Genomic DNA, 13,815 nt, shown 5'->3' on the forward strand with positions numbered 1-13,815 from the left:
ATTAATTTATGTTAATGTTAATGTTAATATATTTTTTTTGAACAACTTTAATTAAATTATTTATATAAACCTAATTAAATTAAAGTTGTTCAAAAAAAATATATTAACATAAACATAAATTAATAACAATATTTATATAAAATTAAGTTGTTAAAAAAAATATATATATCGATTTTTTTTTATATAGATATGTATTTTTTTTTTTTTTAAAAAAAAAAAAAAAAAAAAACGGGTTGGCCCGCTGCCCGGCACGACACGGCCCGCGAGGCAATAATCGCACAACAAGTCTTGAATGCTATTCCCTCCGTTTTGCAATAATCGCAACGGTAGGGAGTGCACATAGTTTAAGAAGCTAAAACGAAGGTTACCGTAGACACCTAAAAATGTCTTCCTACCCATGACCCGATGATGTATAAAACCTTTAATCGTCTTTTGGTTGGAGTTGGGTATTGATTTTAATAAGTCCAGTTCATTTCATTTTCCAAGCCCGCCTTTCCTTCCATTTTAAGCCCAATCATTTTTATTTAATCCTTTCCTTAGCCAAATCCATAGACTAATTAATCTGCAAACCAATCCAAGCTTAATAGGAAGTTTTAGTACTCTAAAAACGCGTAAACTAGCCGCTCAAATAGATAAAATCATCACAATAACGTGTAAAGCATAAAATCGCATATTCCCTAAGAATCCTAGGTATGTGCATGCAAGCTACTACATGTCGCATCACGTTGGGGTGCGTCGCGTCGCGACAGTTTCCTTCGTGACGCACCAACCTATTTCACACGTGCTAATTTTTTTAGCAATTCATATCTTATTTTCAACTTTTACTCTATATATTCCGTAGTATGTCAAGGGTTATGGGTAGAGTTGAATGCCATTTTCCGACATTTATATTCTAATTTTCTCTATTATCTTAGTCTTTTATATTTCTAATTGATAATAATCTTTCACAATTCCTCCTCCAAGTAATCCTACACGTCGATACTATACTTGAAGGCTTGAAGCTCTGTCGGCGGTCCTAGGCATGAACGGTTGATCAAACCCTGAGGGTTTTTGTAGGCACCAAATCATGTCCCTAATGAGCGTCATTTATGGCGCTCAAAAGAAAAAGATTATGGTCCTTTTTCTATATTTTCTTTTTCTATTTTCATTTAATTTTCTTAGTTTTCTTTGATTTTCCTTTTTAATAACTCATTTTGATTTTCGATTAGTTTTTTACGAGTTTTTCATATTTTTAGTTCTTAATTTGTAGTTTTAGTTTCAGTTTATTTTATTTTGTTTTCTCTCTTAGTTTTATTTGTGTTTTGTAGGTGAATAATCAAAGTTCAAGTGGCCGCGCTCTCGTGATTGTGCTCTCATCGTTTTTGGTGATGAACAAGTCAATTTGCACATTTAGGGGCTGCCTTGCTCGTGAGCATCACACGAGCTTGATGCTCGAGAGCGCAGACGAGCCGCACCGCAACAACCTCCAACACTCACTCACGCACAACCCTTGCTTCCCCAGTTCATGAATAACAACCTAGAGAACAATTTTAGGACAATTAGAATCCAATTTTAGATCTCATATTTTCTTAGCTTAGGTTGAGAGCTTCTCTCTCTAGATCTAGGGTTAGTTTAGGAGTAGTTTTAGAGGGAGAAAGTGAGGGATTTCAATGGTTATTTGAGAGATTGAATATTCAAGATGACATTTGTATTGAAGATCTCCATTATCAATCAATAAGGATTTCTCACTCTCTCTTCTCTTTATTGCTTTATTTAATTTCATGTTTGTTTGGTTTAATTTTGATGATTAATTCTTGATTAGTGTAATTGTTCTTGATATTTTGTTGATTCTTGATTTCTTTGGTTGTGTGTTGATAGATGTTGATTCTTGAGTAGTTGTTTGGCTAGGAATTGGGTGAAACTTGTATGATTAATTGATTGTGATTAATTTGGGAATTGTGTTGATTGATTGTTGAGATTAAAGTGATTAATGAAGGTTTGCATGTGTGTAATTCGATTAAGCCTTGAGAATTATGTTAGTTTGCATTGTAATTGCTAATGAGACGACCAATTGATTTAGGAATTGCAATTATCGATTGGTTTGGATTGTGATTCTTTTAGTTCATTATTCATAGTGAACCCTAGCTTAACAATTAGGAGATAGCTCTTTGATTCCAATTGATAGCTCTTATCATTAGTCTTCACAACCTTTGATTGGCGTGATCTTCCCAAGTTGTTGCAATTGTCATGATTACTTGTTGATCACCATTCCTAGTGTTTTATTTGTTTGGTTGTTTGTTTTGTTAGTTGTTAGTGTTACCTCTTACCTTGACTTCGACCTAGCTTAGGGCATAATTGAGAGCCCTTAAACATAACCGTTGCTAAAGGGTCGAGCCTTGACTTACCTCTACACTTGTATTTAGGTTTGTTAAGTGATTATAAATTTAGTTTGGCTTAGGGAAGATTAGTCAATGACCCAGTTTTCCCCTTGTCAAAATTGTGCCGTTGCTGGGGAACGGTGTCTATGTTTGAGTGTTTTTGATTGCTTGAGTCTAGGTCTTTGTATATACATTTGTTTTATTTGATTTTTGTTTGTTTTGTATAAAAAAAAATGGCATGTTTTTCTTTTCCTTAATATGATGGTGAGTCTTTTAATGTCTACTTCCATAGACTTATAGGGTTTTTGAACTATAATTGTTATAGTCTTTGGGAGGCTTGTGAGATTTGTTATTTTGGTTTGAATGAGAAAACTAGGGATGAAGTTGAAAGCATGCATAGTGGTGAATTTAGAGCATTGTCAATTGATGATGCTTGGGATTTCTATGTTTGGTTTGCTAAGGATGTCTATAATAGGGGTAATCATGATTCTAATGTTGATGTGCAATGTGTTGATTCTTCTAACATTAGCATGAATTCTCATGATTTGTCACATGATCCCATTAGTGAACCTAGAACAAATGATTTCAACTATATTTCCTCTTTTGCTCATGATGACGAGGCGCATGCTCAAGTTGATGCTAACGGTGTGTTTCAATTGTCTTCATTATTTACCATGCCTTCTTGTGATGTGCTTTGTTCCCTGAATTTAAGGTTAAATCTCAGAAACTTCAGGGAATGGGAGAACGAGCTGAGAAATGTTCTCAAAAGACAAAAGCTCGAAGCTCGGTTATATATACCTATTGAGAGCAGATATACTGTTGGTTTTACTCCTGAAAGGCATGCGAAAGATGTTTCGGATGCAGAGAAAATCAGGAATCTCATTTTAGAATCTATTCCAACTTGTTGGAAAGAAAGGTTCAGGCACTATGAGTTGACCAATCTGCATGAATATCTTCGTGCCATCTGCCGAGGTGGCATTGGAAGGTTAGGAAGTGGAGGCTTCAACGACTATAATGTAAGAGATGTCGTTAATTCGATACCTCAGATTTACTACTCCTGGACTGACAGTGTAAGGTTTGAGACTTACCATATCCATTGTAAGATTATGGCTAAGAAACTCATGCCTGGTCAGTCAGTTAGGACCCATGTCAATGAAATGATTGGATTATTTAATCTGATGGATGTCCTAGGGAGGCCGTTCGATGATGACTCTGCACATGATACTATCCTGTTCTCGCTCCATGATGGATTTGATCTAGTCAAGCTTATTCATGATGATGAATGCTCGACAGTGACACTAGTCAACCTTTTGATCAACCACTCAGAGGAGTACTTGAAGAAGGAGGGAAGCCAGTGCTTCTATTGTGGTAGGTGGTCTTGCCACATACTTGGGTGTCCCAATTATACACCAGTGAGAATGGAAGGTAAAGAGTTATCTAACGTTTTTGTTGTAGAAATTAATCTTACTTCTTCTTCAACTTGGGTATTCGATACCGGTTGTGGTGCTCACATTGTTAATAACATGCAGAGCCTAAAAGGGAGTAAGAAGTTAGCAAAAAGGGAAGTCACACTTCGAGTAGGAAATGGAGAAAAAGTTGCTGCACTTGCTATTGGAAACTATCATTTGAGACTTCCGTCTAGTCTTATTTTGGTGCTTAATAACTGTTATTATGTCCCAACAATTACCAAGAACATTATTTCAGTTCCTGTTTTAGATACTGAAGGTTTTTCTTTTGAAATAAGAGACAAGTGTTGTTTTATTTCTAAAGGAAATATGTTATATGCTAACGCCAAATTGATTAATGGTTTGTATGTCTTAGATTATACAACTCATGTTTACAACATTGATCAGAAAAAGCGTAAAACAGATAAATCAAACCAAACCTATTTATGGCATTGTAGGTTAGGTCATATAAACCAATCGCGCATCCAGAAATTACATAAGGATGGACTCCTAACTTCATTTGATTATGAATCATTTGAGAATTGCGAGTCATGCCTGTTAGGTAAAATGACCAAATCGCCTTTTACTGGAAAAGGTGAAAGAGCTAGTGACCTTTTGGGCCTCATACATACAGATGTGTGTGGACCAATGAGTTCAAAAGCTAGAGGTGGTTATAACTACTTCATTACCTTCACTGATGATTTGAGTAAGTATGGTTATATCTATTTAATAAAACACAAGTTGGAATCCTTTGAAAAGTTCAAGGAATTCCAGAATGAGGTACAAAACCAACTTGGGAGAACAATTAAGGCATTACGATCTGATCGTGGTGGTGAATATTTAACCCAAGAATTTGATGAACATCTGATCAATTGTGGAATACTTTCACAGTTAACCCCTCCGGGAACACCACAGTTAAATGGTGTGTCAGAAAGGAGGAATAGGACCTTACTAGATATGGTTCAGTCCATGATGAGATTTACTGATCTTCACATATCATTCTGGGGATATGCATTAGAAGCAGTTGCTAACATACTAAACAGAAGCCCGTCCAAAGCAGTTGAGAAGACACCATATGAGTTATGGATTGGAAAAGTTCCAAAGTTGTCTTATCTCAAGGTTTGGGGTTGTGAGGTCTATGTAAAACGTTTACAAAGCGACAAACTCGGCCCTAAATTAGACAAATGTTTCTTTGTGGGTTATCCCAAAGAAATAAAAGGGTATTACTTCTACAATCGCGAAGATAACAAAGTGTTTGTTGCTCGCGATGGTGTCTTTCTAGAAAAGGAATTCCTCTCTAGAAAGCCAAGTGGGAGTAAAGTATTTCTCAAAGAAATTCGAGACAAGCAACAAATGGATGTGGATAACACCACATCAGAGGCAAGGGCGCATAATCATGCGTCGGAGAAAGCTAATTCGACTAGCGAGACTCCTATCGTCCCACTTGAATCTAATTCTTGCGAAAATCTTCAAAGAGTTGAAGAGAACATTTCTATTGTTGCTCCTACCCCACGTAGGTCTGCCAGAATCAGAAACAAGCAGTTTGTTGAAGTTCTATTAACTGAGGATTCTGAAATCTTCTTATTGGAGAATGAGGAACCTACAACCTACAAGCAAGCTTTGGCGAGCCCCAACTCAAATGAATGGCTTGAGGCCATGAAATCCAAAATGGAATCGATGTCTTAAAATGCTGTGTAGACCCTGGTGGACTTGCCTAATAGGGTAAAACCTATTGGTTTCAAGTGGGTTTACAAGATTAAAACAGACAGGGATGGAAATGCCTACATCTATAAAGCAAGACTGGTTGCGAAAGGGTACAAACAGATTCATGGTATTGACTATGATGAAACCTTTTCCCCAGTAGCAATGCTTAAGTTCATTCGGATTATTTTAGCGATTGCTGCATTTTTTGATTACGAAATTTGGCAGATGGATGTCAAAACTGCCTTCTTGAATGGGTTCTTGATGGAGGAAGTGTATATGACACAACCTGAGGGTTTTGAAGATCCAGAAAATCCTGGAAAGGTATGCAAACTTCAGAAATCCATTTATGGATTGAAGCAAGCATCAAGGAGTTAGAACCTTCGTTTTGATGAATCAATCAAAAAGTTTGGTTTTCTTAAAAGCGAAGAGGAACCTTGTGTATACAAGAAGTCCAATGAAAGCAGCATAGTTTTCTTAGTCTTGTATGTAGATGACATACTACTCATGGGGAACGACATACCAATGCTTGAGTCAGTCAAGGAGTGGTTGAAGAGTTGTTTCTCTATGAAAGACTTGGGTGACGCCGAGTACATCTAGGGAATCAAGATCCATCGGGACAGGTCTCGAAGGATGATTGGACTGAGTCAAGAGACTTATATTGATAAGATTCTTGATAGATTCGAGATGGCAAACTCCAAGAGAGGATTTATCCCCATGTCCCATGGCATTACGCTCAGTAAATCTCAATGTCAGGTTATGCCAGACGAGATGAGACGTATAACTATTATACCTTATGCTTCAAGGCCGGATATTTCATATGCTTTAATCATGTGTAGCAGATTTCAGGCAAATCCAGGTGATGCACACTGGACAGCTGCCAAGAACATCCTTAAGTACTTGAGAAGGACTAAAGGAATGTTTCTAGTATATGGCGGCGAAGATGAGTTGGTTGTCAAAGGTTATACGGATGCGAGTTTCCAAACAGACAGAGATGATTTTAAAAACCAGTCTGGATAGATCTTCTGTCTGAATGGAGGAGCAGTGAGCTGGAAGAGTTCGAAGCAAAGAACTGTCGCAGACTCTACAACAGAATCAGAGTATTTAGCTGCGGTTGAAGCAGCTAAGGAAGCAGTTTGGATTAAGAAATTCCTTATTGAGATGGACATTGTACCAAGTGCTCAAAAAGGGATTGAGTTGTATTGTGACAACAATGGCACCATTGCTCAATCAAAGGAGCCTAGGTCACACTTCAAATCCAAACATGTTGAGAGGAAGTATCATCTCATTCGAGAAATCGTTGGCAGAGGAGATGTCAAGATGTGCAAAGTTCATACGGATGAGAATATCGCTGATCCACTTACTAAACCCCTTCCATTGCCTAAGCATGAGAAACATGCTAATGCAACTGGCTTGAGGCTAATGATGTAATTTAAGTTATAATTTTTTTTGAGAAAAACTTATTACATATGTAATACATTCATTGGCAGAATTCTGTTTAATTATAAATTCATCATTTCTCTTATTTAATTATGGTTTTATGATATTAAATAAAATGTCCAAAATAATTATGGATTGATGGGCTCATCAGGTTGATGACCTGGTGAATGAAACCCCACAGGTGAATAAAATCCATACATTATTCAAGTTCCTAGTTCGAAATCATTAAATTGGACATAAATGATTTCAATAAATGGACTAGCATGTAAGATTGATTGGATAGCGCAGTTTCATGGGCTATAGGAGCGTAGTGAAGCTCGGTCAATCACATAGATATGCATGAATGATGCATGATCGAACTATAGGCCTACCTTGAAGCTCAAGTATAGAGCTTCTAGATATATTAGTGGATTCCTTTGACATGAGTGGAACATTGATTCCATTCATTGATTGATGTAACTGTGTACACTCAAACGTCTTCCCGTAACTGGAGATTATAAGGGTGTTTCCTGGTTACTTCATGATTTGAGTGGGAGCCTTGGTTGCCACAAGATTGGATCGAGTCTACCTATTTAATTAGGAATGTGTCTTGGCCCCTTGAAGAGGGAGAATTCAGAAAATGCATGGCCGTGCTCAAATGGATTACATAGTAATCATTTATTTTGTAATTCTAACTCAGTTTTCAAGAAAAGATTTGTAGATTAATTTGATCACGACATGAGATGCAATCATATCATCAAATCGACACACATTGACTTAAGGAATTTGAATATTGCGCACTTATCTCAGACAAGTGGGAGATTGAAGGAGTTATGTTTTCGATAAGTGCAATTACTAGATATATCAAGGATCACTATTATGGAGATAATAAGTTCGTTATTTTGGGTTGTCATTATCTGTTGCTAGACTATGATCAATGATCTTTGGGCTAGTCAAATAGTCCAAAGCCCGCTAGAATGGATCCTATGAGGTCACACAAAAGGGTATTGGGTTAAGCAAGTTAGAGGCCCATTTATGGGCCTCATGAGCAAGTAACTAATCATGTATTGGATTGGGCTAGCATAGTTAGATTGGAGTTAGGTTTTGGGCTTTGTCATCGACTCTTATTTAGAGATGAGATCTATAAATAAGATCCATGCCTAGGGTTGTACGACATAACAATTGAAATACAATTAACAGTTGATTGTGAATCAAGGCAACCAAATCCAAATCCCAAGACCCTCTCACTCTCTCTCTAACCCACGACTCTCTCTCTCCTTCCCTTGGACTCACGGCCGGCCACCCCTAGTGGCGTGTGTGGTGGTTCGTGGTTGGTTCGTTGCTCGTTCTTCTCCATAGAAGGTTAATTGAAGGGTTCAATTGCAACTAACTAGCATTAGTGGAGGTCTTAATCTATGCCCGTGGACTAATTAGAGGAATCACGTTTGAGGTTCTTTGTCTCCCTTGTTCTTGTTCGATCACACGTAGAATCACGCTACAAAGGTATTAATTCTAATTATTTATGTGTTATGCATGATCTTGGGATTAGGTGCTATATGAATATGATTCATGTTTTTCCACAATCGTACCTATAAACTCCTACACATATGTAAGAAAAGAAATGCTCACTTTATAAAAAGGATAAAATCAAACTTTAATAAATCTAATGAAAATGAAGGGTGCCTATGCTACACTTATTGGGGAAGGGGAAACAAAAAATAAGAAAAAGAAACATTAAATCTTGTCATTGAAGCATGCCTCATGCTTATCACCACTCGGTCTGCTTGCTAGTTGGAGAGCATGGAATCTTGTTTGCATCGATGAGATCATGGATGAGGTTTTTAAACTTATGACATTCATTTGTAGTATGACTATTTCCTCGATGGTACCTGCAATAGGAGTTGGGAGTCCACTCGGGTGTTCTCTTTTCAGGAGGAGGACCTTTCATAGGTTCAATAGAACTGATGAGCCTTTTAGCATAGAGTCGATCAAAGATGATATTGTAGCTTATTTCAATTGGGGTGAACTTTCTTTCCATTTCTTTGGTCTTTAAAATACCTTTTTCAAGAGCCCAAATTTCGTCGCTGTAAATGTCGTTTTGATGGGAAGAAGCGGAAGAAGAGTCATCTCTCTTTCAGCTCTTTCCATTGCCGCCATTGTTATTCACTAGTGGAAAAATCCTCATCCGTACCGGGCAAAAAAGGGCCATCCGTAACGGGCAGCGTCCGTTACGTATGCGGCCGTTACAGATGGCCATTGTTATTCGTAACGGGCACTGTCCGTTACGAATAATGGGTTATTCGTAACGGGCATCTGAAATGTCCGTTACGAATAACCCATTATTCGTAACTGACATTTCAGATGTCCGTTACGAATAACCCATTATTCGTAACTGACATTTCAGATGTCCGTTACGAATAACCCATTATTCGTAACTGACATTTTAGATGTCCGTTACGAATAACCCTTATTCGTAACTGACATTTTAAATGTCCGTTACGAATAGAGTTTTATTGTATATAATTTAACACTTATTTGTAAAGGGCAACAAAAGTGCCCGTTACGAATAACTGGTTATTTGTAACTGACAATTTTGCTGCCCGTTACAAATAATTATTAAATTAAATTTTCATTTTATTTAATTTCGACAGCATGTATTTATATATAATTAATATATATTAATTAAAACCTGTTATAATATACCTGTTCCTGTAAAAAGCAATTATACCGATCAATCTTTCGTAAAAATTAATACGACGTAATATAAAAACTGAAGTAGTAACACATTACAAATAAAAACTTGTATAAATTTATCCAACATATACAACAACACTAAAAATATTACGTTGTTCTACCTAAGCTAATAGTTAAGCATTCAATAAATATTTACTTCTAAAGTATTGCGCCCATTGTTCTCGAACCAAATTCAACTCGCCAACATCATACGGGGCGGTCCTTGGACTAAAATCCTATTGAAAAAAAAACCATATGAAAGTGGTTACAAAATAAAAACAATCCATAATAAAAACAATCATTAGAATAAATGTGATGAACCAAATTATAGAAATGAAACTCATAATATAGAAACAAAACACATAACATCCTTAATTGACTTATATTTTGATTTCTATGAGTTGAAATCAATAAAAAGTTAACATTTACTCACTTTTGGGAGCGTATAGAGCCAAAAAGGCTTCAAAATTGTGCTAAAGGACTTCTATCTTTCCCATCTTTCAAATATTGGTTCAAATTAACACAATGTAACACATAACATCCTTAATTATATTATTTTTTGGTTTCTATGAATTGAAATCAATGATAATTGACCACTATCTCACTCTTGGGAGCGTATAGAGCCCAAAACACTTCAAAATTGCCTAAGGGCCTTTTACCTTTCCCATCTTTCAAGTATTTGTTCAAATTAACACAATATAATACAAAACATCCTTAATTACCTTATATTTCGGTTTCTATGAATTGAAATCAATGAAAAGTAACCATTTACTCACTTCTAGGAGCGTATAGAGCCAAAAAGGCTTCAAAATTGCCTAAGAGACTTCTACTTTTCCCATCTTTCATGTATTGGTTCAAATTAACACAATATAATACTAAACATCCTTAATTAACTTATATTTTGGTTTTTATGAATTGAAATCAATGAAAATAGACCATTATCTCACTCTTGGGAGCTTATAGAGCCAAAAACGCTTCAAAATTGTCTAAGGGACTTCTACCTTTCCCATCTTTCAAGTATTTGTTCAAATTAACACAATATAATACTAAACATCCTTAATTACCTTATATTTCGGTTTCTGTGAATTGAAATCAATGAAAAGTAACCATTTACTCACTTCTAGGAGCGTATAGAGCCAAAAAGGCTTCAAAATTGCCTAAGGGATTTCTACCTTTCCCATCTTTCATGTATTGGTTCAAATTAACACAATATAATACTAAACATCCTTAATTACCTTATATTTTGGTTTTTATGAATTGAAATCAATGAAAATTGACCATTATCTCACTCTTGGGAGCTTATAGAGCCAAAAACGCTTCAAAATTGTCTAAGGGACTTCTACCTTTCCCATCTTTCAAGTATTTGTTCAAATTAACACAATATAACACATAACATCCTTAATTACCTTATATTTTGGTTTCTATGAATTGAAATCAATGAGAATTGACCAATTACTCACTTTTAGGAGCGTATAGAGCCAAAAAGGCTTGAAAATTGCCTAAGGGAGTTCTACCTTTCTTATCTTTCATGTATTGTTTCAAATTAATACAATATAACACTAAACATCCTTAATTACCTTATATTTTGGTTTTTATGAATTGAAATCAATAACAATTGACAACCTTATATAAAGCATAATAAATATTAACACATTTGAATTGGCATAAAATTGGAAGAAAATTAAACAAAAATCATAAGAAAGAAACTCTCAATGCAATGTACTAATTAAACAAAAAAAACAAGCTACAAAACAATTAATTACTCATACCAAATTGTCAGATTTAAGCCGAATCAAAACACCATCTTGAAATGAGGACGGAGCTTCTTTAATGGAGTTGAGGGAGCTAAGGACCGAGCTGGTCCTGAAACATCAGATTCAAGTCACTCCCATTTCCCACCAAAATCAAAATATCAAATTAAATAGAAGTAAGTTTCCATTTCCAAACAAATGGCCAGGAATATCACTGTAGTAAGACTTTTAAACTTAGGGTCAGATAACAATTTTGTAAAGGTTTTTATTTTGATAACATTCAAAAGTTATTTGAAATATGAACTTTTAAACTTTTGTTCCTCTTATAGTGATTGAAAAGAGCCCTTGTGTTGTAGAAATGTCAAATTTATACCACGAATGAAAACTTATGTCATAATCAATTGGCGATGCTTATTATTGCTGGGAATTACGGTAACCAGATATGATGAAACCTGAACATCAACAAACATAAACACAATCAATAACCAAAGAGAACACTAATTTCATCATGATAGAAAATGGAGGTCCTAAACCAATTTCATGCTTCTTGCACATCCTGAGAGTGATTACACAAGAAACAGCAGAATGTAGCAATCATAAAATGTTACAACAGGGCACAAAATTTCCTATCACCACTATCTCAACAGAAAAAGGCAAACTATTTTGCTAATTGGGCGTTCTGATACAAACAAGATAATGTGTACAGGCTATCATGGAAAGTTGGCACGCCCTGTGCTATCTTATGGAAGCTGTACTATCTCAGTAGGAAAGGGCAGGAATGCACAAAGTGCTATATAAGACATAACAGTTAGTCGGCAAGAAGCAAACACAGATATTTCAGCAACTTAACACCATTTTAATTTGAGGATAAAACACGAGGGAAAAATTGGTGACAACAATGCCATAGCTCAGCACCTAGCTCAATAAAGCGATTTTTTGCCAACTCTATGATTGTACAAAACAAGGTCTTGCAGTCACATAATGCAATAAAAGTGTTTCCATCACGATATGTCTAAGCAATGTCAATTCAATTCCGAAATCCTAAAGATGCAACATATTGATTCAAGTAACAATTAGTTCAAACACATAAGTTCCTTCCTGTAAAAACACACACATACTCATAAGCACTACAAAGGCTGGCATTATTCCCCAATATTTTTTATATATCTAATAATCCACACATCCTCATTACAGTTACAGAGAAATATGATCTAAAAAGCACACCATTGAAGGAAATATCTTTTATTATTATTTATTTTTTTTCAAAACTTCCTTTTCACTTGTGCACCTCAATAATTGTTGAATCAATATAGTAGGCAGCCTCATCCTTGACTTGGTTGCAATTTCCACTCTATAATTTTTCATATAAACTGAATTTATCATAGAAAATGTAGCATTACAGCATATATTCTCAGATAGCAGGTAACTTTCTCCAAAAACAAGTCAGACAAAAACATAATTCATACTTAGCTCAAAATTCAAAGGCTTTTAAACTAAAACATAATAAAACCCAAAACAAATGGAAAATAGTAAAATCAATCAATTAATTTGGGGGAAAAAAAAATAAAACCTATAATTCAGTAATTGCAATTAAGCAAACTGAAACAAGGGTTACGAAATTGGGGCAGGACAGAGAAAGAGTACGCTTTAATGGAGAACTATGAGCGCTTCAATGGAGAACTCAGACAGCGCTTCAATGGAGAACTCATACAGCGCTTCAATGGAGAACTCGGAGTGCGCTTTGTTAATGGAGAATTCGGAGTGCGCTTCATTCAATGGAGAACTCGGAGTGCGCTTCAATGGAGAACTCGGACTGCGCTTCAATGGAGAACGCAGAGTGCGCTTCAATGGAGAATTCGGAGTGCGCTTCAATAATGGAGAACTCGGAGTGCGCTTCAATGGAGAACTCGGAGTGCGCTTCAATAATGGAGAACTCGGAGTGCGCTTCAATAATGGAGAAATCAAAGTGCGCTTCAATGGAGGAGAAGAGTGAGAATGAGAGGAGCAAAACGCGCGGGAGCTGCTTCAATATTGGAGAGAGAAAGAGGAATTTTTTTGACAGAGGGAGTGAGAAAGGGGAAAGTGAAAATTTAGGGCTTACTTTATTCGTAACGGACACCCTATGTTAGTTACAAATAACAAGGTCAAAATTCTGTTGACTTTTCTATTTGTAACGGGCAATATTTGTTGGTTACGATTAGTTACTTAATCGTAACGGCAGAATAATGCCTGTTACAAATAACAACTTATTCGTAACGGGCACCAATATGTCCGTTACGAATAACAACTTTTTCGTAACGAGCACCAATTTGTCCGTTACGAATAACCCTTTTCCTGCCCATTTCATAACTTTTTTGTAACGGACATTGAATTTGCCCGTTATGAATGACTTAATTGTAACGGAAAATC

At 35.9% G+C, this 13,815-nt stretch overlaps 1 long non-coding RNA gene across 1 annotated transcript; it reads right to left on the minus strand.

Moving 5' to 3' along the window:
- Window positions 1-9,664: 9,664 nt before the first annotated feature.
- Window positions 9,665-13,464, minus strand: LOC145579134 (uncharacterized). The gene is made up of 4 exons (XR_014099038.1): window positions 13,051-13,464; window positions 11,780-11,858; window positions 11,425-11,512; window positions 9,665-9,891 (listed from the first exon to the last, which is right to left on the minus strand). It is a non-coding gene; the product is annotated as an uncharacterized LOC145579134 (long non-coding RNA).
- Window positions 13,465-13,815: the final 351 nt, after the last annotated feature.

The sequence above is a fragment of the Chenopodium album genome, chromosome 14 (genome assembly GCF_948465745.1).
Source record: "Chenopodium album chromosome 14, dcCheAlbu1.1, whole genome shotgun sequence".
NCBI lineage: Eukaryota > Viridiplantae > Streptophyta > Magnoliopsida > Caryophyllales > Amaranthaceae > Chenopodium > Chenopodium album.